The following is a 27,726-nucleotide window of genomic DNA, read 5'->3' as shown; positions in this document are numbered from 1 at the left end:
GGACCAACATCCTAAAAAAGTTCCTATTTTCAACATTATATGAATCTAACCTAGAAACAAAGTATCTTGCACAATGAATCAGTCATTTGTTTCACTAAACCACTGTTTGAATTAATGTCATTTTACTTATAAAGTCTCTCTCATAAATTTAGGGGATGCGATTGATTCTGATCACCTGGGAGCACCTTAAAAGGTACCTGAACACCTTAAAAGGAAGAAAGGATAACAATACTATGAAAGCGTTCTTGCAGCTTTAAGATTTTTGAATCATATATCTAATATTAATTTTAAAAATAAAAAGCAAATTTATCTTACTTTATTTACCAGTAAATTTTCCAGCTAAGCTATTACAAATCCTAAAATCATGATGCTATGGAAGTGCTGCACTCAATATGCCAACAAATTTGGAAAACTCAGCAGTGGCCACAGGACTGGCAAAAGTCAGTTTTCATCCCAATCCCAAAGAAATACAATGCCAAAGGATCTTCAAACTACCATACAATGGATCTCATTTCACACTAGCAAGTTAATGCTCAAAATCCTTCAAACTAGGCTTCAACAATATGTGAACTGGGGACTTCCAGATGTACAAGCTGAATTTAGAGTAGGCAGAGGAACCAGAGATCAAATTTCCAACATTCATTAGATCATAGAAAAAGTATGAGAATTCCAGAAAAACATCAACTTCTACTTCATTGACTACACTAAAGCCTTTGACTGTGTGGATCACAATAAACTGTGGAAAATTCTTCAAGAGATAGGAATATCAGACCACCTTACTGGCCTCCTGAGAAACCTGTATATAGGTGAAGAAGCAACAGTTAGAACAAGACACGGAACAATGGACTGATTCAAAATTGGGAAAGGAGTACTTTAAGGCTGTGTATTTTCACCATGCTTATTTAACTTATATGCAGAGTACATCATGAGAAATGCTGGGCTGGATAACTCAGAAGTTGGAATCAAGATTGCATGAAGAAGTATTAGCAACCTCAGATATGATGATGATACCACTTTAGTGGCAGAAGGCAAAGAGGACTAAAGATCCTGTTGATGAGGCTGAAAAAGAAGAGTTAAAAATCTGGCTTAAAACTCAACACTGAAAAACAAACATCATAGCATCTAATCACATCACTTCATGACCTATAGAAGGAGGGGGGTGAGGGGAATGGAAACAGTAACAGCTTTTATTTTCTTGGGCCTGAAAATCACTGCAGACAGTGATCGCAGTCATGAAAATAATTGACACTCTCTCCTTGGAAGGAAAGCTATGACAATTCTAGACATTATATTAAAAAGCAGAGACATCACTTTGCCAATGAATGTTCATACAGTCAAAGCTATTGTTTTACAGTAGTCATATACAGAAGTGAGTTGTACCATAAAGAAGACTGAGAATTCATACTTTCCAACTGTAGTACTGGAGAATACTCTTGAGAATCCCTTGGACAGCAAGATCAAATCAGTCAATCCTAAAGAAAATTAACCCTGAATATTTTTAGAAGGTTTAATGCTGAAGTTGAAGCTTCAAAACTTTGGCCACCTGATGCAAAGAGCTGGCTCACTGGAAAAGGCCCTGATACTGAGAAAAAATGAAGGCAGAAGGAGAAGGGAGCAAAGAGAATGAGATGGCTGGATGGCATCACTGGCTTAATGGATATGAGTTTGAGGAAACTCTGTTAGATAGTGAAGGACAGGGAAGCCTGGTGTGCTACAGTTCATGGGGTTGCAAATAATTGGATAAACTTTAGAAACTGAAAAGCAACTAATGTATTTATTGCCTACTAGGTGCTGAACACAATGAAAAGCCCTGGTAAGAAGTAAACAAAATGAATTTCCGTCCTTATCTTTGAAGATTTGGGGGAAATAAACAGAAAAATCACAAGAAACATGAGATAAAATATATTTAGACAATGAAAGTATTCCATTGAGTTTATAATAGTATACACATGTCATCATATATTTGTCCAAATCCAGAGAATGTACAGCATTCTGTGAACTTTGGGTAAGTTAGGACTTTGGGTGATTATGATATTTCAATATAGTCACATCAGTGTAACAAATGTAATACCCTGGTGGGAGATACTGATGATAAGAAGGCTATATAAGTGTGAGGGAAAGGAGATTATGAGAAATCTCTGTACCATCCTTTCAATTTTTCTGTGAAACTAAAGTTTCTCTTAAATAAATAGTCTTAAAAATACCATATTTAGAGGATCAGTCCTGACCTCCCTCTTGAGAAACCTGTATGCAGGTCAGGAAGAAACAGTCAGAACTGGACATGTAACAACAGACTGGTTCCAAATAGGAAAAGGAGTACATCAAGGCTGTATATTGTCACCCTACTTATTTAACTTATATGCAGAGTACATCACGAAAAACGCTGGGCTGGAGGCAGCATAAGCTGGAATCAAGATTGTTGGGAGAAATATCAATAACCTCAGATATGTAGAGGACACCACCCTTATGGCAGAAAGTGAAGAAGAACTAAAGAACCTCTTGATGAAAGTGAAAGACGAGAGTGAAAAAGTTGGCTTTTAAGCCAACATTCAGAAAACTAAGATCATGGCATCTGGTCCCATCACGTCATGGCAAATAGACGGGGAAACAGTGGAAACAGTGGCTGACTCTATTTTCGTGGGCTCCAAAATCACTGCAGATGGTGACTGCAGCCATGAAATTAAAAGACGCTTACTCCTTGGAAGGAAAGTTATGACCAACCTAGATAGCATATTAAAAAGCAGAGACATTACTTTGTCCACAAAGGTCCATCTAGTCAAGGCTATGGTTTTTCCAGTGGTCATGTATGGATGTGAGAGTTGGACTATAAAGAAAGCTGAGGGCAGAAGAATTGATGCTTTTGAACTGCGGTGTTAGAGAAGATTCTTGAGAGTCCCTTGGACTGCAAGGAGATCCAACCAGTCCATCCTAAAGGAGATAAGTCCTGGGTGTTCATTGGAAGGGCTGATGCTGAAGCTGAAACTCCAATACTTTGGCTACCTGATGCAAAGACCTGACTCATTTGAAAAGACCCTGATGTTGGGAAAGATTGATGGCAGGAGGAGAAAGGGAAGACAGAGGATGAGATGGTTGGATGGCATCACTGACTCAATGGACATGGGTTTGGGTGGACTCTGGCAGTTGGTGATGGACAGGGAGGCCTGGTGTGCTGTTGTTTATGGGGTCGTGAAGAGTCGGACACGACTGAGTGACTGAACTGACTAAACTGACTATGATGAAACATACAGTTGTGGATCTAGTCTCTTGTCCCTAAAGATTCAGGTCCCACTCTCTTTTCTTCTATTTTTCTGGGTGTTTCAACTTTGTGGACTGCATCAATGAGAGCCATTAGCTAGAGACGGGAGAGAAGAAAACAACTGAAGTCAATGTATTTATTCTTCCTGTCTCCATTTTGCTGAGTTGCTGCAGAGTTACTGCCATGGCTTAGTCCTTGTTGCTGTTGTCTTATAGATTTAATGATAATCTATGGTTCCCTTAAGTCTTAGGATGGAAAGGATAAACCATTAATGTTAATGCTAGGGTGTTGTACTATATACCATTTAACTTTCCCTAAATCTTATTTACATCACTAAAACTAGTTTATTTATTAAATTCTCTTCAGTTATCAAGTATCAGTATGCCATCAGTTTTCTGCTCCACCCTAAGACTAGAGGCATGTACAAAGTGACATGGGCAAATAAGTGAGACACATGAGTGAGGACCTAGCAAATTCTGATGAATCAGAGACCTCTAAAATCCCTCTAGTATCTATGAAAGAAAATGATGAAATCCTTAAAATGTGAGAGTTACTTAGTCTTTCACAAGGCCTCAATGCATCAAATGTCATACTTTGTTGGAAGAGAGAGAATTGTAAAAATTAAACCTTGTATGTAGTGCATTTGAAATATAATTAGCAACCAATATTCTTACATAAAAGTAAAGAGTGAAAAGCTTACTATCTTCTAGTAAGCTATATGTCTGTAAATATATTTAAAAAATAAACTAAAACGTGATCCTTGTGGTAGCACCACCTGACACAGGCTAAGGCTGGACACTGTTCATAGAATTAACTACCATAGGTATCTACAGAAGGACATTAATTTTAGCCCAGTGAGGGAAAGAGTGAAAATATGTTGATCCTAATTCTGAAAATGGTCTTAATTGACCTATTCAGTCACACAGGGTAAAACTGGATTCATTTAATATTAGAGAATAAGAACAGATGGGGGAATATTGTTTGGGAATAACAAGAGCTAGGTACCATTCAGGGAAAAGAATCATTCTTTCAGGAGGTAAGCAGGCTTTCCCAATCATGGCCAATAGACTGACATGCAGAAATAGACATGGCTCCTGTTGATGAGTGTGCATGTGTATGGGGGCGGTGGTAGGGGGGAGTGGGTAGGGATTATGGTGTGGATTCTAGACTAGGTAGTAGAAAAGAAAATTACTCATATAAAGGAAAGAAAGCTGGTAAAAGTCCAATGCAGGGCTGATCTAATATTGAAGTGAAGAAGTAGATAAGGAATGGTAAACACTAATTCAATTTGAAAGATGACACTATTCTCCAGGATCAAGACCTCAATAATAGGAGCTTAGATTTGGTAGTCACCAAAAGATGTGATGGAAAACTGGTGTCTGGGTATATTAGAGGTAAAATTCTTATGACTGGAAAATGAGGCAGAAATTATAACCACTTTGCTTCTGTTGGAGTGGATCAAAAAACTTTAAAGACAAGCCAAGTTCCCAGGTAGGGGACATGATGCAAGACAGTACACACCACCAGTAAAGAGATAAGCTCAAGCATTTGTAGGCACTAATCTAATAACTTTGATGGACATGCTTCTTTAGTGTTTGACTCATCTGGAGGACAGTAAGTTTTATTTACATAAGACAGTGACTTCGAGTCAATTAGAAAGGAAGAGAGACTAACAAAATTATCCAATGAATAGATCTATGATGGTGACAGTGAATTTTCTTTGTAATGAGTACTTCTGTTTATTTTGTGTGTAGGGGTTCTAACCCTACATTTTGGTCTCCTTATTCTGGACACAGTATGATGACTGAAGAGTACTTCCGGAACAGACAAATGTCTACTTTTCAGTACATGTAAATATTTATTTTAGTGAAATATGTCAAAAAGAAGGATAGGATGAGTAAGATGAAAGGACTGACTTTGAAATAAATTATTCAATACACAGATACACAAACTACTTTTCTAAACATAAGCAGAAAAATGACAACAGTTAACTAAAAATTGTTAATCATACATATTGTGAATTTAAACCCTGTAACTGAGGGAAATGTCTCTGCCCTGATAATGTTGATGTTCTAGTCTTCCTTTCAGTAGCCTTCTTTTCTAATCCTCACATTTTCAACAATGTCATCTGTTTCTGTGTCATGACTTCTTTGTGAAGGTCCTTTTACCAATTGCTGAGGATTCTCAGCCTTTCTGAAACTTTAAAATTTCCTGTTTGGAATAACTTTTAACAATATACAGATTCTTCAGCAATATTTTCATAAGTTCAGGTGTCTTTGTCAAAGAACATGTGTGCAAATATTCTGAAGGACTCGGCCTGTTCAACTGTTACTCAGTCTATTCACTGTACAGATATCAAATGATATTTCTCCTAAATTGAATACTATTTCTATGTCTGTTCTTCTGTGTAGAAAGTGTGTGTTTTCAAGAATATTATCTCAATTCTGGAAGTTCGTTTTCAGATATGGGCAGTGGGACAAATATTATTTACCTTATATGTTTCTATGCAGATATGATTGTAGTAAGGAATATGAGGAGGGTATCATAACTAATAGGAAATGAGAAATGAACACTAGTTGTCATTGCCACGTGTATTAACAACATAGGATGTTTAACACCTGGAACCAGACATCTTGAAATGAGAAGTCAAGTGGGCCTTAGAAAGCATCACTAAGAACAAAGCTAGAGGAGGTGATGGAATTCCAGTTGAGCTTTTTCAAATCCTAAAAGATGATGCTGTGAAAGTGCTGCACTCAATATGCCAGCAAATTTGGAAAACTCAGCAGTGGCCACATGACTGAAAAAGGTCAGTTTTCATTTCAATCCTAAAGAAAGGCAATGCCAAAGAATGCTCAAACTACCACATAATTGCACTCATCTCACATGTTAGTAAGTTCAGTTCAGTTCAGTCGCTCAGTTCTCCGACTCTTTGCGACCCCATGAATCACAGTACGCCAGGCCTCCCTGTTCATCACTAACTCCTGGAGTCTACTCAAACCCATGTTCATTGAGTCGGTGATTCCATCCAACCGTCTCATCCTCTGTCGTCCCCTTCTCCTCCTGCCCCCAATCCCTCCAAGCATCAGGGTCTTTTTCAATGAGTCAACTCTTCGCAAGAGGTGGCCAAAATACTGGAGTTTCAGCTTCAGCATCAGTCCTTCCAATGAACACCCAGGACTGATCTCCTTTAGGATGGACTGCTTGGATCTCCTTGCAGTCCAAGGGACTCTCAAGAGTCTTCTCCAACACCATAGTTCAAAAGCAGCAATTTTTTGGCACTCAGCTTTCTTCACAGTCCAACTCTCATATCCATACATGACCACTGGAAAAACCATAGCCTTGATCAGATGGAACTTTGTTGACAAAGTAATGTCTCTGCTTTTTAATATGCTATTTTTTTTTTTTTTACATTTTTCTTTTTTTCCACTTATTTTATTAGTTGGAGGCTAATTACTTTACAATATTGTAGTGGTTTTTGTCATACATTGCCATGAATCAGCCATGCTGTCTAGGTTGGTCACAACTTTCCTTTCAAGAAGTAAGCATTTTTTAATTTCAAGGCTGCAGTCACCATCTGCAGTGATTTTGGAGCCCCCCCAAAAAATAAAGTCTGACACTGTTTCCACTGTCTCCCCATCTATTTCCCATGAAGTGATGGGACCAGATGACATGATCTTAGTTTTCTGAATGTTAGGCTTTAAGCTAACTTTTTCACTCTCCTCTTTCACTTTCATCAAGAGGCTTTTTAGTTCCTCTTCACTTTCTTCCATAAGGGTGGTGTCATGTGCATACCTGAGGTTATTGATATTTCTCCCAGCAATCCTGATTCCAGCTTGTGCCTCTTCCAGCCCAGCATTTCTCATGATGTACTCTGCATGTAATTTAAATAATCAGGGTGACAATAATCAGGCCTCGAGGTAATCCTTTTCCTATTTGGAACCAGTCTCTTGTTCCACGTCCAGTTCTAACTGTTTATTCCTGACCTGCATACAGGTTTCTCAAGAGGCAGGTCAGGTGGTCTGGTATTCCCATCTCTTTCAGAATTTTCCACAGTTTATTGTGATCCACTCAGTCAAAGGCTTTGCTGTAGTCAATAAAGCAGAAATAGATGTTTTTCTGGAACTCTCTTGCTTTTTTGATGATCCAGCGGATGTTGGCAATTTGACCTCTGGTTCCTCTGCATTTTCGAAAACCAGCTTGAACATCTGGAAGTTCATGGTTCACGTATTGTTGAAGCCTGGCTTGGAGAATTTTGAGCATTACTTTACTAGTGTGTGAGATGAGTGCAAATATGCAGTAGTTAGAGCATTCTTTGGGATTGCCTTTCTTAGGGATTGGAATGAAAACGGACTTTTTCCAGTCCTGTGGCCACTGCTGAGTTTTCCAAATTTTCTGCCATATTCAGTGCAGCACTTTCACAGCATCATCTTTCAGGATTTGAAATAGCTTAACTGGATGCTATAAAGAGCAATATTGCATAGGAACCTGGAATATCAGCGAACTAAAATGGTCTGGAATGGGTGAATTTAACTCAGATGACCATTATATCTACTACACGATAGTAAAGTAATGCTCAAAATTCTCCAAGCCAGGCTTCAACAGTCCATCAACCATGAACTTCCAGATTTCAAGCTGGATCTAGAAAAGGCAGAGGAACAAGAGTTCAAATTACAAATACCCATTGGATCATGAAAAAAACAGGAGAGTTCCAGAGAAACATCTATTTCTGCTTTATTGTCTATGCCAAAGTCTTTGACTGTGTGGATCACAACAAACTGTGGAAAATTCTTAGAGATGGGAATACCAGGCCATCTTGCCTGTCTCCTGAAAGAGGAGACCTACTCCTGTGGGTCAAAAAGCAGCAGTTGGAACCCTGTATGGAGCAACTGACTGGTTCAGGATTGAAAAAGGAGTACAACAGGGCTGTCTGATTTCACCCTGTTTGTTTAACCTATACACAGAGCACATCATGAGAAATGCTGGGCTGGATGGGTTAAAACTGGAATCAAGATAGACAGGAGAAACATCAACAACCTCAAATATGTGGATGATACCACTCTAATGGCAGAAAGTGAAGAGGAACTAAGGAGTCTCTTGGTGATGGTGAAGGAGGAGAGTGAAAGAGCCAGTTTAAAACTAAATATTAAACATTTAAGATCATGACATCCAGCCCCATTACTTAAGGGAAAAGATGGAAATAGTGACAGAGTTCCTCTTCTTGGGCTCTAAAATTACTGAAGAGGATGACCACAGCCATGAAATCAGAAGACAATTTCTTCTCATCAGGAAAGCTATGACAAACCTAGATAGTGTGTTGAAAAGCTGAGACATTACTCTGCCAACAAATGTCTGCATAGTCGAGTGTATGGTCTTCCCAGTGGTCACGTAGTTGTGAGACCTGGACCATAAAGAAGGCAGAGTGCCAAAGAATTAATATCTTCAAACTGTAGTGCTGGTGAAGACTCCTGAGAGTCCCTTGGACAGAAAGGAGATCAAACCAGTCAATCTTAAGGGAAGTAAACTCCAAATACTCCCAGGAAGGAGTGATGCTGAAACTCCAGTATTTTGGTCGCCTGATATCAGTGAACAGCAGACTCATTGGAAAAGTCCCTGCTTCTGGGAAAGATTGAGGGCAGAAGGAGAAGAGGGCATCAGAGGATGAGATGGATGGATAGCATCACCACTGCTGTGAACATGAACTTGGGCAAACTTTGGGAGATAGTAAGGGACAGGGAGGCCTGGTGTGCTGCAGTCCATGGGGTTGCAAAGAGTCGGACACGATTGTGTGACTGAAAAACAACAATGAAAATGAAACTAGACCAAAGTCACAGGGCTAGTTTGAAATAAAATTCTTATTCAATCATGGTATACTGGTCCAAAGCACACACTCTTAACCATGATAGTATGGATAATTTTTAAAATTATATTTAAGTGTGAAAGTTTTTCACAGGCTAGACAGATCATTTTTTAAATTGAACAACTGAAAGATGTCAAGAGTCAATAGTGGCCCGCCTCATTTGTGCTCATCCTCCCTACATTCCCATGGATAATTCAGAGAATTTCAGCTAGAAATGAATCTTTTCTTGTTACAGACATTTCAGTAACTTAATCATATCAGCAGAACTCCCTCAAAAGCACTTAAATAAGATAATTAAAACCACTTTTTTATTAAATTAAATCAGTATTTAATAAACTAGACATTTTTAAACTTCACTAAGAGAAGCTCAAGAATAAAAATTTTACATTTTATTATTTTCCTTCTAATATTAAAAGTTCACTTTCATTTATGCTTTCATTGCAAATTATGTAACTTTAATCTTGAATCAAAGACTTGGTCATATGTCTAATATTATATCATGAAAATAACCCTTTCTAGTTGGTAACTTATCACCGAGTTTATTAATAAAATGAATTTTTTCCCAATTCCACAATAATCTATAGAACTGAAAGTTATGAGAATACAATGATAGGTTGTTTAAGAATAGTGGTGCATTTAAAAATATTTTAATTGAAAGATAATTACTTTACAATATTGTGATGGTTTTCCCATACATTAACATGAATCAGCGATGAGTGCACATGTGCCCCCTCATCCTGAACCCCCTCCCACCATACTCCCCACCCTATTCCTCTGGGTTGTCCAAGAGGGCTGGCTTTGAGTGTCCTGCTTCATGCATCTAATTTTCACTGGTCATCTATTTTACATATGGTAATATGCATTTCAATGCTATTCTCTCAAATCATCCCACTCTCACCTTCTCCCAGAGTCCAAAATTCTGTTCTTTACATCTTCGTCTCTTTTGCTGCCATGCATATAAAGTCATTATTATCATCTTTCTAAATTCCACATATAGGTGTTAATATAAGTATTGGTGTTTCTCTTTCTGACTTACTTCACTCTGTATAATAGGCTCCACTTTCATCCACCTCATTAGAACTGACTCAAATTTGTTTGTTTGTTTGTTTGATTGATTATAGCTGAGTAATATTCCATTACTGTGGCCTGTCTCAGGGACAAGGGCTCTGGTTGAAGCAGACCTGGGCCATGCAGCATGCTGCATAAGCCCTCTTTAAGGAGGTTGCCATTAGCCTCACCTTAGAGCTGCTGAGCAGATGACCCACAAATTGCAGAACAATTATACCAAATAAATTCTCATGCTGATAAGAAAGTTCTAGGACCCACAATAGATTTCCCAACCTTGGAATCTGGAGAAGGGACTGAAAACCCTCAGGGAATTTGACTTTGAAGGCCCAATGTGATTTGATTACAGAACTTTCACAAGACTGGAGAAACAGACTCTTGGAGGGCACAGATAAAACCTTGTGCACAGAAGGAACCAGGAAAAAGGAGCTGCGTCCCCACAAGAGACTAAGTCAGACTTGCCTGTGAGTTTCCCAGAGTCTCTAGTGGATCTAGAGTTTGGCCTCAGGTCAAACAACTGGGAAGGAACACAGCCCCACCCCTCAACAGAATATTGGTTAAAGATTTACTGAGCATGGTCCCACCCATGTTCCCACCCATGAGAACAAGATCCAATTGCCCCCACAGTCAGTCTATCCCATCAGGAAGTTTCCACAAGCCTCTTATCCTTATTCAACAGAGGACAGACAGAATGAAAACCACAGTTACAGAAAACTAATCAAACAGATCACACGGGGCACAGCCTTGTCTAACTCAATGAAACTATGAGCTATCACATGTAGGACCACCAAGATGAATGGGTCATGGTGGAGAGTTCTGACAAAACATGGTCCAGTGGAGAAGGGAATGGCAAACAACTTTAATAGTTAAGCTTGAGAACTCTATGAACAATATGAAAAGGCAAAAAGATAAGATACAGAGAGATGAACTTCCTGGGTCGGTAAGTGTGGGCACCAATATGCTACTGGAGAAGAGTGGAGAAATAGTTCAAGAAATAATGAAGAGGCAGAGCCAAAGCAAAAACCAACCAACCAACCAAACAAACAACAACAACAACAACAAAAACACTTAGTTGTGGATGTGACTGGTGATGGAAGTAAACTCCAAAGCTGTAAAGAATAATATTGCTTAGGAACCTGTAATATCACTTAGGAACCATGAATCAAGGTAAATTGAAAGTAGCCAAACAGGTGACAGCAAGAGTGAACATCAACGTTTCAGGAATCAGTGAACTAAAATGGATTGAAGCCTATTATACAGAGAGAAGAAAGTCAGAAAGAAAAATACCAATATAGTATACCAACACATATATAAGGAATTTAGAAAGATGATAATGATAACTGTGTATGCTAGACAGCAAAAAAGACGCAGATGAGTAGAAAAGTCTTTTGGACTCTGTGGGAGAGGGTGAGGGTTGGATGGTTTGGGAGAATGGCATTGAAACATGTATATTATCATATGTGAAAAGGATCGCCAGTCCAGGTTTGATGCATGATACAGGGTGCTCAGGGCTGGTGCATTGGGAAGACCTAGAGGGATGGGATGGGGAGGGAAGTGGGAGGGGGGTTCAGGATGGGGAACACATGTACACCCATGGTGGATACATATCAATGTATGGCAAAACCAATACAATATTGTAAAGTAATTAACCTCCAAATAAAAATAAAAAAATAAACAAAATGGACTGGAATAGGTTACTTTAATTCAGATGGCCATTGTATCTACTACTGTGGGCAAGAATCCCTCAGAAGAAATGGAGTAACCCTCAGAGTCAACAAAAGAGTCTGAAATAAAGAACTTTGGAGCAATCTCAAAAATTACAGAATGATCTCTGTTTGTTTCCAAGGCACACCATTCAATATCACAGTAATCCAAATCTATGCCCCAAACACTAATGCTGAAGAAGCTGAAGTTGTATGGTTCTATGATAACCTACAAGACCTTCTAGAACTAACACCAAGAAAAGATGTCCTTTTCATCATTGGGGAATGGAATGCAAAATGAGGAAGTCAAGAGATACCTGGAGTAACAGGAACATTTAACCTTGAAGTACAAAATGAAGCAGGCCAAGAGTTTGGCCAAGACAATGCACTAGTCATAGCAAACACCGTCTTCCAACAACACAAGAGACATCTCTAAACAGGGACATCACCAGATGGTCAATACCAAAAGAGATTGTATTCTTTGCACCTGAAAGTGGGGAAGATCTATCAGTTCATTTCACTTCACTCGCTGAGTCATGTATGACTCTTTGCAACCCCATGAACCACAGCACGCCAGGCTTCCCTGTCCATCACCAACTCCCGGAGTTTACTCAGACTCATGTCCATCGAGTTAGTGATGCCATCCCATCCAGCCATCTCATCCTCTGTCATCCCCTTCTCCTCCTGTGCCCAATCTTTCCCAGCATCAGGGTCTTTTCAAATGAGTCAGCTCGTGGCATCAGGTGGCCAAAGTATTAGAGTTTCAGTTTCAACACCACTCCTTCCAACGAACACCCAGGACTGATTCCCCTTTAGGATGGACAGGTTTGATCTGCTTGACCCTCAAGAGTCTTCTCCAACACCACAGTTCAAAAGCATCAATTTTTCGGTGATCAGCCTTCTTTATAGTCCAACTCTCACATCCATACATGACCACTGGAAAAACCATAGCCTTGACCAGATGGACCTTTGTTGGCAAAGTAATATCTCTGCTTTTTAATATGCTATCTAAGGTGGTTATAACTTTCCTTCCAAGGAGTAAGTGTCTTTTAATCTCATGGCTACAATCACCATCTGCAGTGATTTTGGAGCCCCAAAAAATAAAATCAGCCACTTTTTCCAATGTTACCCCATCTACTTGCCATGAAGTGACAGGACCAGATGCCATGATCTTAGTTTTCTGAATGTTGAGCTTTAAGCCAACGTTTTCACTCTCCTCTTTCACTTCCATCAAGAGGCTCTTTAGTTCATCTTCACTTTCTTCCATAAGGTGTCATCTGCATATCTAAAGTTATTGATATTTCTCCTGGCAATCTTGATTCCAGCTTGTGCTTCTTCCAGCCCAGTGTTTCTCGTGATGTACTCTGCATATAAGTTAAATAAGCAAGGTGACAATATACAGCCTTGATATATACTCCTTTTCCTATTGGAACCAGTCTGTTGTTCCATGTCCAGTTCTAACTGTTGCTTCCTGACCTGCATACAGGTTTCTCAAGAGGCAGGTCAGGTGGTCTGGTATTCCCATCTCTTTCAGAATTTTCCACAATTTATTGTGATCCACAGAATTAAAGGCTTTGGCATAGTCAATAAAGCAGAAATATATGTTTTTTTCTGGAACTCTCTTGCTTTTTCGATGATACAGAGGATGTTGGCAGTTTGATCTCTGGTTTCTCTGCCTTTTCTAAATCCAGCTTGAACATCTGGAAGTATATGGTTCACGTATTGCTGAAGCCTGGCTTGGAGAATTTTGAGCATTACTTTACTAACGTATGAGATGAGTGTAATAGTGCTATAGTTTGAGCATTCTTTGGGATTGCCTTTCTTAGGGATTGGAATGAAAACTGATTTTTTTTCCAGTCCTGGGGCTACTGCTGAGTTTTCCAAATTTGCTGACATATTGAGTACAGCACTTTCACAGCATCATCTTTCAGGATTTGAAATTGCTCAACTGGTATTCCATCACTTCCACTAGCTTTGCTCGTAGTGATGCTTCCTAAGGACCACTTGATTTCACATTCCAGGATGTCTGGCTCTAAGTGAATGATCACACCATCGTGATTATCTGGGTCATGAAGATCTTTTTAGTAAGTTCTTCTGTGTGTTTTTGCCACTTCTTAATATCTTCTGCTTCTGTTAGTTCCTTACCATTTCTGTCCTTTTGTGTGCCCATCTTTGCATGAAATCTTCCTTTGATATCTCTAATTTTCTTGAAGAGATCTCTAGTCTTCCCCATTTTATTATTTTCCACTATTCTTTGCTTTGATCACTAAACAAGGCTTTCTTATCTCTCCTTGCTATTCTTTGGAACTCTGCATTCAAATGAGTATATCTTTCCTTTTTTTTCCCCTTTGCTCTATACAGTTAAGTAGCTGTATAAAGTTAGCAAAAACAAGAACAGGAGCTGACTGTGGCTCAGATCATGAACTCCTTATGGCAGAATTCAGATTTAAATTGAAGTAAGTAGTAGGGAAAACCACTAGACCATTAAGATATGACCTAAATCAAATACCTTAAAATCATACAGTGGAAGTTAAAAATAGATTCAAGGGATTAGATCTGAAAGAGTGCTTGAAGAACTATGGATACAGCTTCATGACATGGTACAGGAGGCAGCGATCAAGATCATCCCCAAGAACAAAAAATGCAAAAAGAGAAAATGGTTGTCTAAGGAGGACTTACAGATAGCTGAGAAAAGAAGAGAAGCAAAAGGCAGAGGAGAAAAGTAAAGATATTCCCGTCATAAAACAGAGTTCCAAAGAATAGAAGAGAGAAATAAGAAAGCCTTCCTCAGTGATCAGGGCAAAGAAAGAGAGGACAACAAGAGAATGGGAAGGTCTAGAGATCTCTTCAAAAATTAGAGATACCAAGGGAACACTTCATAAAAAGATGGGCACAGTAAAGGACAGAAATGTTATGGACCTGACAGAAGCTGAAGATATTAAGTGGCAAGGAAACACAGAACACTATACAAAAAACATCTTCATGACCCAGATAACCACAGTGGTGTGATCATTCACCTATAGCCAGACATCCTGGAGTGCAAAGTCAAGTGTGCTTTTGGAAACATTGCTGTGAATGAAGTTACTGGAGGTGATGGAATTCCAGCTGAGCTATTTCAAGTACTAAAAGATGATGCTGTTAAAGTCCTTCACTCAATATGTCAGCAAATTTGGAAAACTCAGCAGTGGCCACAGGACTGGGAAAGGTCAGTTTTCATTCCAATCCCAAAGAAAGGCAATGCCAAAGAATGGTCAAACTACTGCACAATTGTACTCATCTCATATGCTAGCAAAGTAATGCTCAAAATTCCCCAAGCCAGGCTTTAGCAGTACATGAACTGAGAACTTCCAGATGCTTAAGTAGGATTTAGAGAAGTCAGAGGAACCAGAGATCAAATTGCTAACATCCGTTGGAGCATAAAAAAAGCAAGAGACTTGCAAAAAACAACTATTTCTGCTTTATCGACTACACCAAAGCCTTTAACTGGTGGATCACAAGAAACTGGAAAATTATTAGAGATTGGAATACCAGACAATTTTACCTGCCTTCTGAAAAATCTGTATGCATGTCTAGAAGCAATGGTTAGAAATGGACATGGAACAGACAAGTTCCAAATTCAGAAAAGAGTACGTCAAGTCTGTTTATAGTCACTCGGCATATTTAAGTTATATGCATAGTTCTGAGTTCAGTCGCTCAGTCGTGTCTGACCTTTTGTGACCCAATGAACTACAGCACTTCAGGCCTCCCTGTCCATCACCAAATCCTGGAGTGCACTCAAACCCATGTCGATTGTGTTGGTGATGCCATCCAACCATCCCATACTCTATTGTCCCCTTCTCCTCTTGACCTCAATCTTCCCCAGCATGAGGGTTTTCCAAATGAGTCAGCTCCCTGCATCAGGTGGCCAAAGTATTGAAGTTTCAGCTTCAACATCAATCCCTCATTTAGGATGGACTGTTGGATCTCCTTGCAGTCCAAGAAACTCTCAAGAGTCTTCTCCGACACCATGGTTCAAAAGCATCAATTCTTCAGTTCTCAGCCTCCTTTATAGTCCAACTCTCACATCCATACATGACCACTGGAAAAACAATAGCCTTTACTAGATGGGCCTTTTTTGGCAAAGTAATGTCTCTGCTTTTTAATATGCTGTCTAGGTTGGTTTTAACTTTTCTTCTAAGGAGCACATGTCTTTTAATTTCATGGCTGTAATCACCATATGCAGTGATTTTGGAGCCAAAAAAAAAAAAAAAAAAAAGTCAGCCACTCTTTCCATTGTTCCCTGATCTATTTGCATTGAAATGATGGGACCGAATGCCATGATCTTAGTTTTCTGAATGTTGAGCTTTAAGCCAATTTTTTTTCACTCTCTTCTTTCACTTTCATCAAGAGGCTGTTTAGTTCTTCTTCACTTTCTGCCATACACATAGTACATCATGGGAAATGCAGGACTGGATTAAGCACAAGCTGGAATCAAGATTGACAGGAGAAATATCAATAGTTTCATACATGCAGATGACACCACCCTTATGGCAGAAAGTGAGGAACAACTGAAGAGGTTCTTGATGAAAGTGAAAGAGGAGAGTTAACAATCTCTCTTAATACACCATATTCCAAAAACGAAGATCATGACATCAAGTCCCATAACTTCATGGTAAATAGATGGGGGAAACAATGGAAACAGTGATATACTTTGTTTTCTTGAGCTTCAAAATTACTGCAGTGATGACAGCAGCCATGGAATGAAAAGATGCTTGCTCTTTGGAAGGACAGCTGTGACAAAGCAAGAAAGCATATTAAAAGGCAGAGACATCGCTTAGCCAACAAAGGCCCATCTAGTCAAAGCTATGGTTTTTCCAGTATGGCTGTGAGAGTTGAACTATAAAGAAATCAGAGTGCCAACGAATTGATGCTTTTGAACTGTGGTGTTGGAGAAAACTCTCAGAAGTCCCTTGGACTGCAGATAGATCCAACCAGTTAATACTAGAGGGGATCAGTCCTGAATATTCCTTGGAAGGACTGATGCTGAAGCTGAAGCTCCAATACTTTGGGCATCTGATGTGAAGAACTGACTTATTGGAAAAGACCCTGATCCTGGGACAGATTGAAGGCAGGAGGAGAAGGGCAAGACAGAGGATGAGATGGTTCGATTGTATCACCAACTCGATGAACATGAGTGTGAACAAGCTCTGAGAGTTGGTGAAGAACAGGGAGCCTGGCATGCTTCAGTCCATGGGGTCACAAAGAGTTGGACACAACTGAGCGACTGAACTGAACTGAACTGAATATTCCATTGTGTATGTGTACAACAACTCTCTTATTCATTCCTCCACCAGTGGATATCTAGGTTGCTTCCGTGTTCTAGCTATTGTAAACAGTGCTGCAATGATCGTTGGAATACATGTGTCTCTTTAAATTCTGGTTTCCTTGGTGTGTGTGCCCAGCAGTGGGATTGCTGGGTCATAGTCCCAGGTTTTAAAGCAATCTCCACACTGTTCTCCATGGTGGCTCTATCAATGTACATTACCACCAAGAGTGTAATAGGGTCCCCCTTTCTCCATACCCTCTCCAGCAAGTAATAGTGGTACTTTAAATAGTCCTTATGTATGAATAAGGAGTGGTATGCAGCCTTCAAGATGACTCCCAATGATTCCTGTCTCCTGTAATATGTGCCATGGTGTAATAGAATATTAAAATTGTAGTCCAATTGGCATTGGCATTGCTAGCTCATATCCATAATTCTGAAGATAATCCATTAGACACAGGATGGAATGGAGAAAAGCAAACTGGAATACTAATTAGCATTTTTAAAATATATAGTAATTCTCCATGACAAATTTTGTCAACAGAATGGACAGCTAAAAGCACAGAAATATCAGGGTACTATTGTTATATAACTTTGCAGTATTCATTCAGTTAACTCACTTTTATGAAATTATACCCTAAATGCTTATGCAATATGAGGCATACCTGGATAGATATGTCTCCTGAGATAGATCTTTATAAGTATTACTTATCAGGTTTTATTTAAGCAGGACACAATAATTAGAAATAGCATATTTTATTTAAGTATCTATAGTAATCCATGAAGGAGGAATTGATTAGTTTACAACTTTTGATAAGAGGACAATATGCTGATAATAATGGATCTGATATTGGATTACATAGCCTAATATACACATAAAAATACTGCTTGCTGTTTAGTTTCTAAGTTGTTTCTGACTTTTTGTGACCCTATGGACTGTAGTGAACCAGGTTGCCCTGTCCTTCACTATCTCTCAGTTTGCTCATACTCATGTCTGTGGAGTCAGTGATGCTATCCTACCATCTCATCCTCTGCTGCCCCCTTCTCTTTTTGCCTTCAGTTTTTCCTAACAACGGAGTCTTTTCCATTGAATCAACTCTTCACATCAGGTGACTAAAATATTGGAGCTTCAGCTTCAGTATCAGTCCTTCTAATGTGTATGAGGGTTGATTTCCTTTAGAGTTGATTGGTTTGGTTTCTTTGTTGTCTAAGGGACTCTCAAGAGCTTTCTCTAGCACCACAATTTGAAAACACCAGTTCTTTGGTACTCAGCCTTCTTTATGGTTCAACTCTCATCTGTACATGACTACTGGAAAAACCATAGCTTTGACTAGATGGACCTTCATCATCAAAGTGATGTCTCTGCTTTTTAATATGCTGTCTAGGGCTTCCCTGTGGCTCAGACAATAAAGGATATGGGAGACCTGGGTTCAATTCCTGGATTGGGAAGATCCCCTGGAGGAGGGCATGGCAATCCACACCAGTATTCTTGCCTGCAGAATCCCCATGAACAGAGGAACCTGGTGGTCCATAGCTATAGGATGGCAACGCATCCAACATGACAGAGCGACTAAGCACAGTGATTTTGGAGCCCAAGAAAATAAAATCAGTCACTGTTTCCACTATTTCTGCTTCTATTTGCATGAAGTGATGGGACCAGATGCCATGATCCTAGTTTTTTGTTTTTTTTGTTTTTTTGAATGTAGAGTTTTAAGCTAGTTTTTTCTCTCTCCTCTTTCACCCTGGTCAAGATGGTTTTAAGTTCCTTTTCTCTTTATACCATTGCAGTGGTACCATCTGCATATTTGAAGTTGTTGATATTTCTCCCAGCAATTTTTATTACAGCTTATGATTCATCCAGCCAGGCATCTTTTTTCTTCTCTTTTTTAATTGGAGGATAATTGTTTTATAGTATTGTGTTAGCCTCCTGCCATACATCAACATGAATTAGCTACAAGTATACATATGTCCTCTCCCTCCTGAACCTCCTCCCATTTCCTACCCCACCTACCCCTCTAGGTTGGAACAATGGATTGAGCTTCCTGTGTCACACAGCAAATTCCCACTTGCTATCCATTTTACATACAGTAATCTATATATTTCCATGCTAGTCTGTCAATTTGTCCCACCGTCTCCTTCCCATACTGTGCCCACAAGTCTCTTCTCCAGGTCTGGGTCTCCACTGCTGCCCTGCAAATAGGTTCATACAACCACTATGAAGAACTGTACAGAGATTCCTTTAAAAACTAGGAATAGACCTACCATATGACCCAGCCGGGCATTTTGCTTGATGTACTCTTCATATAAGGTAAATAAGTAGTGTGACAATCTGCAGCCTTGTCATACTCCTTTCCCAATTATGAACCACTCCATTGTTCCACATCTGGTTCTAACCATTGCTTTTTGACTTGCACACAGGTTTCGCAGGAGAAAGTAAGATGGTCTCATATTCCCATTCCTTTAAGAATTTTGCACAGTTTGTTTTGATCCACATAGTCAAAAGTTTAGCATAGTCAATGAAACAGAAATGTATGTTTTTTTCTGAAATACCCTTGTTTTCTCCATGATCCAAAGAATGTTAGCAATTTTATTTCTGGTTCTTATGCCTTTTCTAAACTTAGCTTGTACATTTGGAAATTCTCAGTTCTTATACTCCTGAATCCGAGCTTGAAGGATTTTAACCTTTGAATCTAATCATCACTTCCACTGTATTTGGCATGTGCTTTGATTTAGGTCATATATGAATGGCCTAGTGGCTTTCCCTACATTCTTCAATTTAAACCTGAATTTTGAAATAAGAACTCAAGACCCATCCATCTTGGGTTGCCCTGCATGGCATGACTCATAGCTTCATTGAGTTATGCAAGCCCATTTGCCATGACAAGGCTGTGAACCATGAAGGGGACACATAAAAATAGACATGTACAATTTTTTTTTTAAAGTTAGTTTTTTTTTTTTTTTTTTCCTCCTTCAGTAGCAAGTTGCTGGGAAACTATAGTAAGCATGGCTAGAAATATTCTCTCTGTTCAAATCTAAAACATTTTTCTATGTACTTTGATCCTCTTGGTGTTTTTCATACCATTCATATTTATCCTTCATCCAAGCTGGACAGGTCATTTCCATACACTATATACCTTAGTTGAATGTCTGCTTAATCAGTTATTCAGCATGACACTTGAATACTGGCTTTATCAATTTGATTTAGATAAGGTTTTTCCTGGGTGTTTTACTTATTATTTCAGGAACAGTTTAGCTTTCCCCATGTAGGAGGACTGCTCTCTAACCTTAGTCTTCTATGTCAGCATCCCTTGTAGAAGACAAGGGTTATAAGAAAGCAGGTTCTTTCATTAACTCTTTAAAAGGTTAAAATTTAAAATCTCATATAAATTTAAAATTCACACATGCCAAATTTTATCCCATTATCAGCTCAGTTCAGTCGCTCAGTTGTGTCTGACTCTTTGCAACCCCATGGACTACAGCACGCCAGACTTCCCTGACCATCACCAACTCCCGGAGCTTGCACAAACTCATGTCCATCCAGTTGGTGATGCCATCAGACCATCTCATCCTCTGTCATCTCCTTCTCCTCCTGCCTTCAATCTTTCCCAGCATAGGGGTCTTTTCCAATGAGTCAGCTCTTCACATCAGGGGGCCAAATTATTGAAGTTTCAGCTTTGAAATCTATCTGTCCTTCCAGGAATATTCAGGACTGATTTCCTTTAGGATTGAGTGGTTGGATCTCCTTGCAGTCCAAGGGACTCTCAAGAGTCTTCTCCAACAGCAACAGTTCAAAAGCATAAATTCTTCAGTGCTCAGCTTTCTTTATAGTCCAGCTCTCAATGAACAATTATAATTGTTCAAAGACAAATTCAGACACACAATTGATTAGAAACACTGAAATGAATATGCAAATCAGTGCAGCTGGTAGTTATCTACAGGGGATAGTCAATTGAACACAACCAGACAATTTTTTTTTTCAAACAAAATTTATTTGCATTCCTATACTTATGAGCATAGTTTTTAGCTCTATCAGCTTTCTGTAGAAAAACTGATAGTACTATCAATTCCATCAGTTTGCGATGGCTTAAAGATTGATAGGTAAATTTTCTAGATAGCACATTTTCTAGATGTGCTATAAAAGATATCTGATAATCTTCCTTGATCATTTCAAACTCTTTTGCTATTTTTCTTAGAGAACAATGAAAAAAAATGACATGACACTTATTTGGCACCATCAAAATATCCCTCTGGCAGCAGCAATGCAGAGAAGTTAATTGTTTCACTATTTTATATATACTGCAGTCTATGCTGCCAGTAAGACATAAGTGTATTTTATTACTGTATTTGCAAGTGTTCTATTTATTTTCTCTGTAGTAATTATTGCAAAGCATTGAAGGCACTATTCACTACTGATAATTTTGTGCTTTGGAGATCTTAACATCCTCAACATTTCCCCAAATTCCCCTAAAACATCACCGGTATTGAAGATTACATCTTAGTCATATGGTACCTTCTTGATTGTACTTCATTCTTTTTCCAACTTATTTTTTTTTTTCTTTGCTTGTGTCATTGTATATTTTCTCCTAATCTAAACTTGACAGATTAGGTTTAGTGCTGGTCATTGGTGAAAGTCTTCCAGTTTGTTTGTTTATTGGAGATCTATTTTCCAGGAGCAATAATTCCACAGATTTACCTATCAGTAATGAAGTTTGGTTATACTCTTTCACCTTTGTGTTCCTTTGTACAATGGGTATCACCATTCACCATAACCAACTTCAGGGTCTGGATATGGACACAAGTATTCCTAGTTTGTTTGACTACATGTTAAGTATTTCTTTTCTGTACAGAAATATTAGCAATCACTTTCCCTTTAAATAAAAGAATTACAAATAAGCAAAGACTAAGTATCTCTACAAGCGCCACTAGGGTAACAGAACCAGAGAGCCAGAACTAATACATAACTTATCATATTAGTTTCTGGCTTGGTCTCCATATACACGACAATTTCTCCAGCCTGCCAGATGGGAAGAATTCAACATTGTGCTAATGAAATAAACACAAGGGGAAGAAAACCTTAAAAAAAAAAAAAGAAAGAAAGAATAAAATATGAAAGAAAATAAAAATTAGAACAATCATGCACTTCTTTGAAATAGGGTGATAGATGCTCCTTTTTCTTCCAATGGTATCTGACAGATTAGCATGGAATAAAGAATATTTAAAATATCAATATGTACTAGAAAGTCATGTGCAAAGCTGACATCTTGTTGAGCAGAGTTTCTGCTGAATGGTTTTCTTCCTTTGGGTAGCCCACTTTCCCCAAATCATGTATTGCATGGTTTATTTGGTATTAGATTGAATGCATCCAGTTCGATTGCTATGAAAAGCATGTCTAGGTTTAAATATCTTTTTCTTAGCAGCTGGGACATTAAAATTTTTAATAAGAGTAGGGTGGGGGAAAACTGCTTAATTAAAATGTGCTGCATATTCAGATCAACATTCATTGTTAAAAAGGATTTTTCCAATCCCTCTCAGAAAATGGGAAAGAAGGCAAGCAAAAGTTTACTAGGAAAATGGTACTGAAGAACCTATTTGCAGAGCAGGAATAGAGACACAGACATAAAGAAGGCACTAGTGGGCACAGCAGGGGAGAAGGTGGATAACTTGAGAGAGTAACACTGACATATATACCCTTCCTTGTGTGAAATAGATAGCTAGTGGGAAGCTATTGTTTAGCACAGGGAGCTCAGCTGGATGCTCAGTGATGGCTGAGAGGAGTGGGATAGGAGATGGGAGGAAGGCTCACGAGTGAGGGGGATATCTGTATACTTATAACTGATTTTAGAAGAAGCTAAAACAACATTGTATATCAATTATACTCCAATTCAAACAAAAAGTTTTATGGCAACTATATTAGAGATGTGATAACTAAGAGGCAAATATTCTTTTCTACCTCAGATATTGGAGCATGTTTTAAAATATTACCTACCCCTTTCCTACACAAAATTGATGGAGGGTGGTCTAGAAAGTATGACAGAAGTATACCATGAATACCCACATTATGGAGAAAAAAGAAAAGAATGACTATTTCCTACAAAGCCTAAGACAGAGCCAAAATCTAGGGTATAGATTTTTTTTTTTAAATTTAAAATCTTTAATTGCTGCATTGTAAGTACACATTTGTACCCAGAACATCAAGGAAATGAAAATAAATATTTTCTTATGAGACACTTGAGAGACAGAGAAAAATAGTAAGGAGGGGTGCCTCATAAAGATGAGGATTTTGTGTTAAATAGGAAGAATCTGATAATGAACTTCAGCTACATTTGCTCTCTACTTTTTTTTTTTTTTTTTTAAACTTAAAGGGAAGAGTAAGATGATTTGATTTTGTTTGTATTTTTCTGTTTGGAACGTGAGAGGTTTATAGGGGTCATCTTTTCCCAACACCAATCTGCCCCTCTGTTTTTGGAAAGCCTATGGTGATAGAATAGAATGATGTAGAAGTTATTGAAATATGCTTGCATCTGAAATCCAGTCAAGGATAGAGAAATATTTACACATATTTATAAGATGAGAGAAAACAGGGTAGGAGCAACAAAAATGTTTTTAAGGTGGGCAAGGATGCAACTTTTCCATGTTCAGTGAACTTCATGAATATGGAGAAGGAGGCAGAATTAAGAAAATATATGGTGAATTTACTCAGATAAGTAAGCAAAAAGAGTCATGTGTGTTTGGATTAAATTAACCAATGTAAATCAATTAAAGTCTTCTCCTGTATTAAGACTACCCCTCTTTACAGATATTTGCATGGTTGGACACTGGGAAAATTGATATCAAATTTATCTTAAAATATGATACATTATTATTAAATAAAATATAACTCCATAGAATCACATAACAGTTAAGAACAGAGTAAATTATTTGATATGATAATTTGATATTTTCTTTTCAAAGTTAGCTTCTATTTGTTTCCTGATTTCTTTAGCTTTCTACTATACAGTTATTCATGCTATCTGAAAATCAATTTGCATTAGAACCTTGAGAAACTGAAGCTGAATTTCCCGTAACCTTAGAACACAAAGGCAAAAGTTATTCTTTAGACAGGTTTGCCCACTGTGAATTTTTATTAACTTAGAGGAAATGCTGGTTTTGACTGTCTCCTTTTTGACAAACAATTCCTACAACCTCATTACAGATACATTTCCCTCACAAACTCAGCCTCACTGGCTGTACTGACACCAACAAATGCACCACTTTAGGAAGTGCAGGCATTTTCTACACCTTTTCCTGGATGCTTCAGAGCTATGTGTCTTGGGGATGTCCTGGCCATTAGAAAGCTTGCCAGCTGATGCAGGGCTCTGGCCCTTCTCTGGGAAATTAGGGTCCTGTGATTTTCCAGACAGAGTCTTTAAGAGCCTCAGAATTCAATAAGAAATGGGAGAGGGAAGCAGCTTTTGCTTTGTCTTAAAATATTCTTTAATATGTATTAAATAAATAATTCTTTAATAACAGTACTTTTTAAGTAAGTGAAGTCGCTCAGTCATGTCTGACTCTTTGCGACCCCGTGGACTGTAGCCTACCAGGCTCCTCTGCCCATGGAATTTTCCAGGCAAGAATACTGGAGTGGGTTGCCATGATATGCATCATTCTACAAACCTAAATTGTTCGCTGTTTATTTTTCTCTTTTCAAAGTCTTTTCAATTTTGTAGTTTACTCAGTTTAAAGGTACCCTTATAATACAATGCTTCTCCTTGCTCATTTCACTTCAAATTACATCTTAATTATATATAATGATTTACTAAAACCATCTTACATAAAATGGAATTTAGACTGTTTCTAATATTTTACTACTAATAAACAATGCTTTATATGAACACCTTTGTGACTATAAATCTCTACTTACTTCCTTTATTTGAACCCATGGGGCCACATAACCACAAAGTGCTTTCTAAAAAATGCCCTCTAGTTGCTAGTTATAACACTTAATTTTATCAATTTTGAGATAAAAATTTTCATATACCCAGACCTTCTCAAAGACTCCTTCCAACAATATTATATCCTGATGATTAACTATTCTGCTATCAAATTACTGTATCATGTTATAGTCTATTAGAAAATTGCACAATGTATCTTGCACATCATATATTCAGAATTTTTAATGAAATTAATTTGTGTCCTACTGGTAATATGTAAAATGCTATTTAACTGCAAAACCACTACTTATACTTTTTTATTTTAACTCAAAACTTAAAAATACATCAATTGCTTCCCATCAGTGATGTTAGCATTTATATTCAGTTCAGTTCAGTCGCTCAGTCGTGTCCAACTCTTTGCAACCCCATGAATTGCAGCACGCCAGGCCTCCCAGTCCATCACAAACTCCCGGAGTTTACTCAAACTAATGCCCATCAAGTCGGTGATGCCATCCAGCCATCTCATCCTCTGTCGTCCCCTTCTCCTCCCATCCCCAATCCCTCCAAGCATCAGGGTCTTTTCTTAATGAGTCAACTCTTTGCATGAGGTGGCCAAAGTATTGGAGTTTCAGCTTCAGCATCAGTCCTTCCAATGAACACCCAGGACTGATCTCCTTTAGGATGGACTGGTTGGATCTCCTTGCAGTCCAAAGGACTCTCAAGAGTCTTCTCCAACACCACAGTTCAAAAGCATCAATTTTTAGATGTTCAGCTTTCTTTACAGTCCAATTCTCACATCGATACATGACCACTGGAAAAACCATAGCCTTGACCAGATGGACCTTTGTTGGCAAAGTAATGTCTCTGCTTTTTAATATGCTATCTAGGTTGGTCATAACTTTCCTTCCAAGGAGTAAGTGTCTTTTAATTTCATGGCTGCAGTCACCATCTGCAGTGATTTTGGAGCCCAAAAAAATAAAGTCTGACACTGTTTCCACTGTCTCCCCATCTATTTCCCATGAAGTGATGGGGCCAGATGCCATGATCTTAGTTTTCTGAATGTTGAGCTTTAAGCCAACTTTTTCACTCTCCTCTTCCACTTTCATCAAGAGACTTTTTAGTTCCTCTTCACTTTCTGCCATAAGGGTGGTGTCACCTGCATATCTGAGGTTATTGCTATTTCTCCCGGCAATCTTAATTCCAGCTTGTGCTTCTTCTAGCCCAGCATTTCTCACGATGTACTCTGCATATAAGTTAAATATGCCAAATCTCCAAAACAAAACAAGCCTTCCGTTCTCTGACTATCCCCTGGTTCTTGGAAAGTAGCAAATATATTAAAATCTTTGCTATTATTTAGGAGGAATTCTCATGCAGAAATCTGGGTATATCTAATCTTAAAAATAGCAGAAAAGGACAAGGGAACGATGATTCTAAAGTCTCATTATTAACTGCATATGCAACGACAGATCAGTGTTGCAGAGGGACTCTGGTTTGTTTATATAGACAATAGGGTTTACATACCTCTATTTGTACAGTAAAATTTTCAGACTTATCTACAGCACAAACTGCTATATGAAGAAGAGCTTATGCTTTCTAGACAATATCTACAAAATTAAAACAGCAAGGCAACCCGTGGTTCTACTGGGGAATGGGAACAAGCCCATTAAATCAGAATGTAACTGTGTAAACAAGACTTTTGGCTTTAATGGTCCACTTTTTGCTTTGTTTTTCACCTGTTTATTTTGGCAACATATTAAGATATTCTGGAATGTCTCACTTGCTCCTGACTATTTGCAAACATGGCCCCCTTCATAAGCCATAAATGCTGGGATGCACTTAACAAAGTCATAATTAAAGATCTAATTTATTGAGAAAGAACAAAGTAGATTTTGTTTCTGTTTATTTTTCATTATAGCAGCACTAAATTACCTTTCCACCACTGTTAATTTCATTGTGTACAAGTTAGTATGAAATACTTGTGTGTGTGTGTGTGTGTGTGTGTGTGTGTATTTGTGGTTCTGTATATTTTATTACTTGCTACTATTTCATTAGGTCTTGTTTCTTCTCACAGGAAGCTGCACATGTTCTTCTCCATTGACCTAAAAGCTGCAAAAGTAATTTTCCATCACCTGAAGATCTTCAAAACCGGTAGGCAAGATTTCCAGTCAGGCAGGTAATTATAACCAGCTCTAGCTGGCTCTCCAGATTGAAGTTTGCTGATCTTGCAGTACAAAAAAATTATTTGCAGCTGTGGACAATTAGCAAACTCAGTAGACCAGGCAAAAGTGCAGCCCTCTTCTGCACAATTCCACTGCCAGCTCTACTTTGACAGCTATATAATTACATGGACCATAAATTATGCTCAGTAATCACCTTGTTTATAATTTCATTCCCTGTAAATTAGTAATGCAATGAAATAAGATTTCATAATCACCAGATGCATAGTGAGCTGTTTACCAGAGTCTGGCAATGGCTAATAGGCAACCCCTTCCCAAGGAGAGGTGGGCTGCTTTTGGCTGATCAGAAAGTTGACAAGCGATCCAGTGCTCTGAGCTCCAGGCTGCCAATGACATTCAAGCAGCTCCAGGATGGAAACTGTATGATATATCAACAGCTACGAGGAATGACACCCT

Source organism: Dama dama, chromosome 5 (assembly GCF_033118175.1).
Source record: "Dama dama isolate Ldn47 chromosome 5, ASM3311817v1, whole genome shotgun sequence".
Classification (NCBI taxonomy): Eukaryota; Metazoa; Chordata; class Mammalia; order Artiodactyla; family Cervidae; genus Dama; species Dama dama.
Note: the sequence above shows the minus strand (reverse complement) of the source record.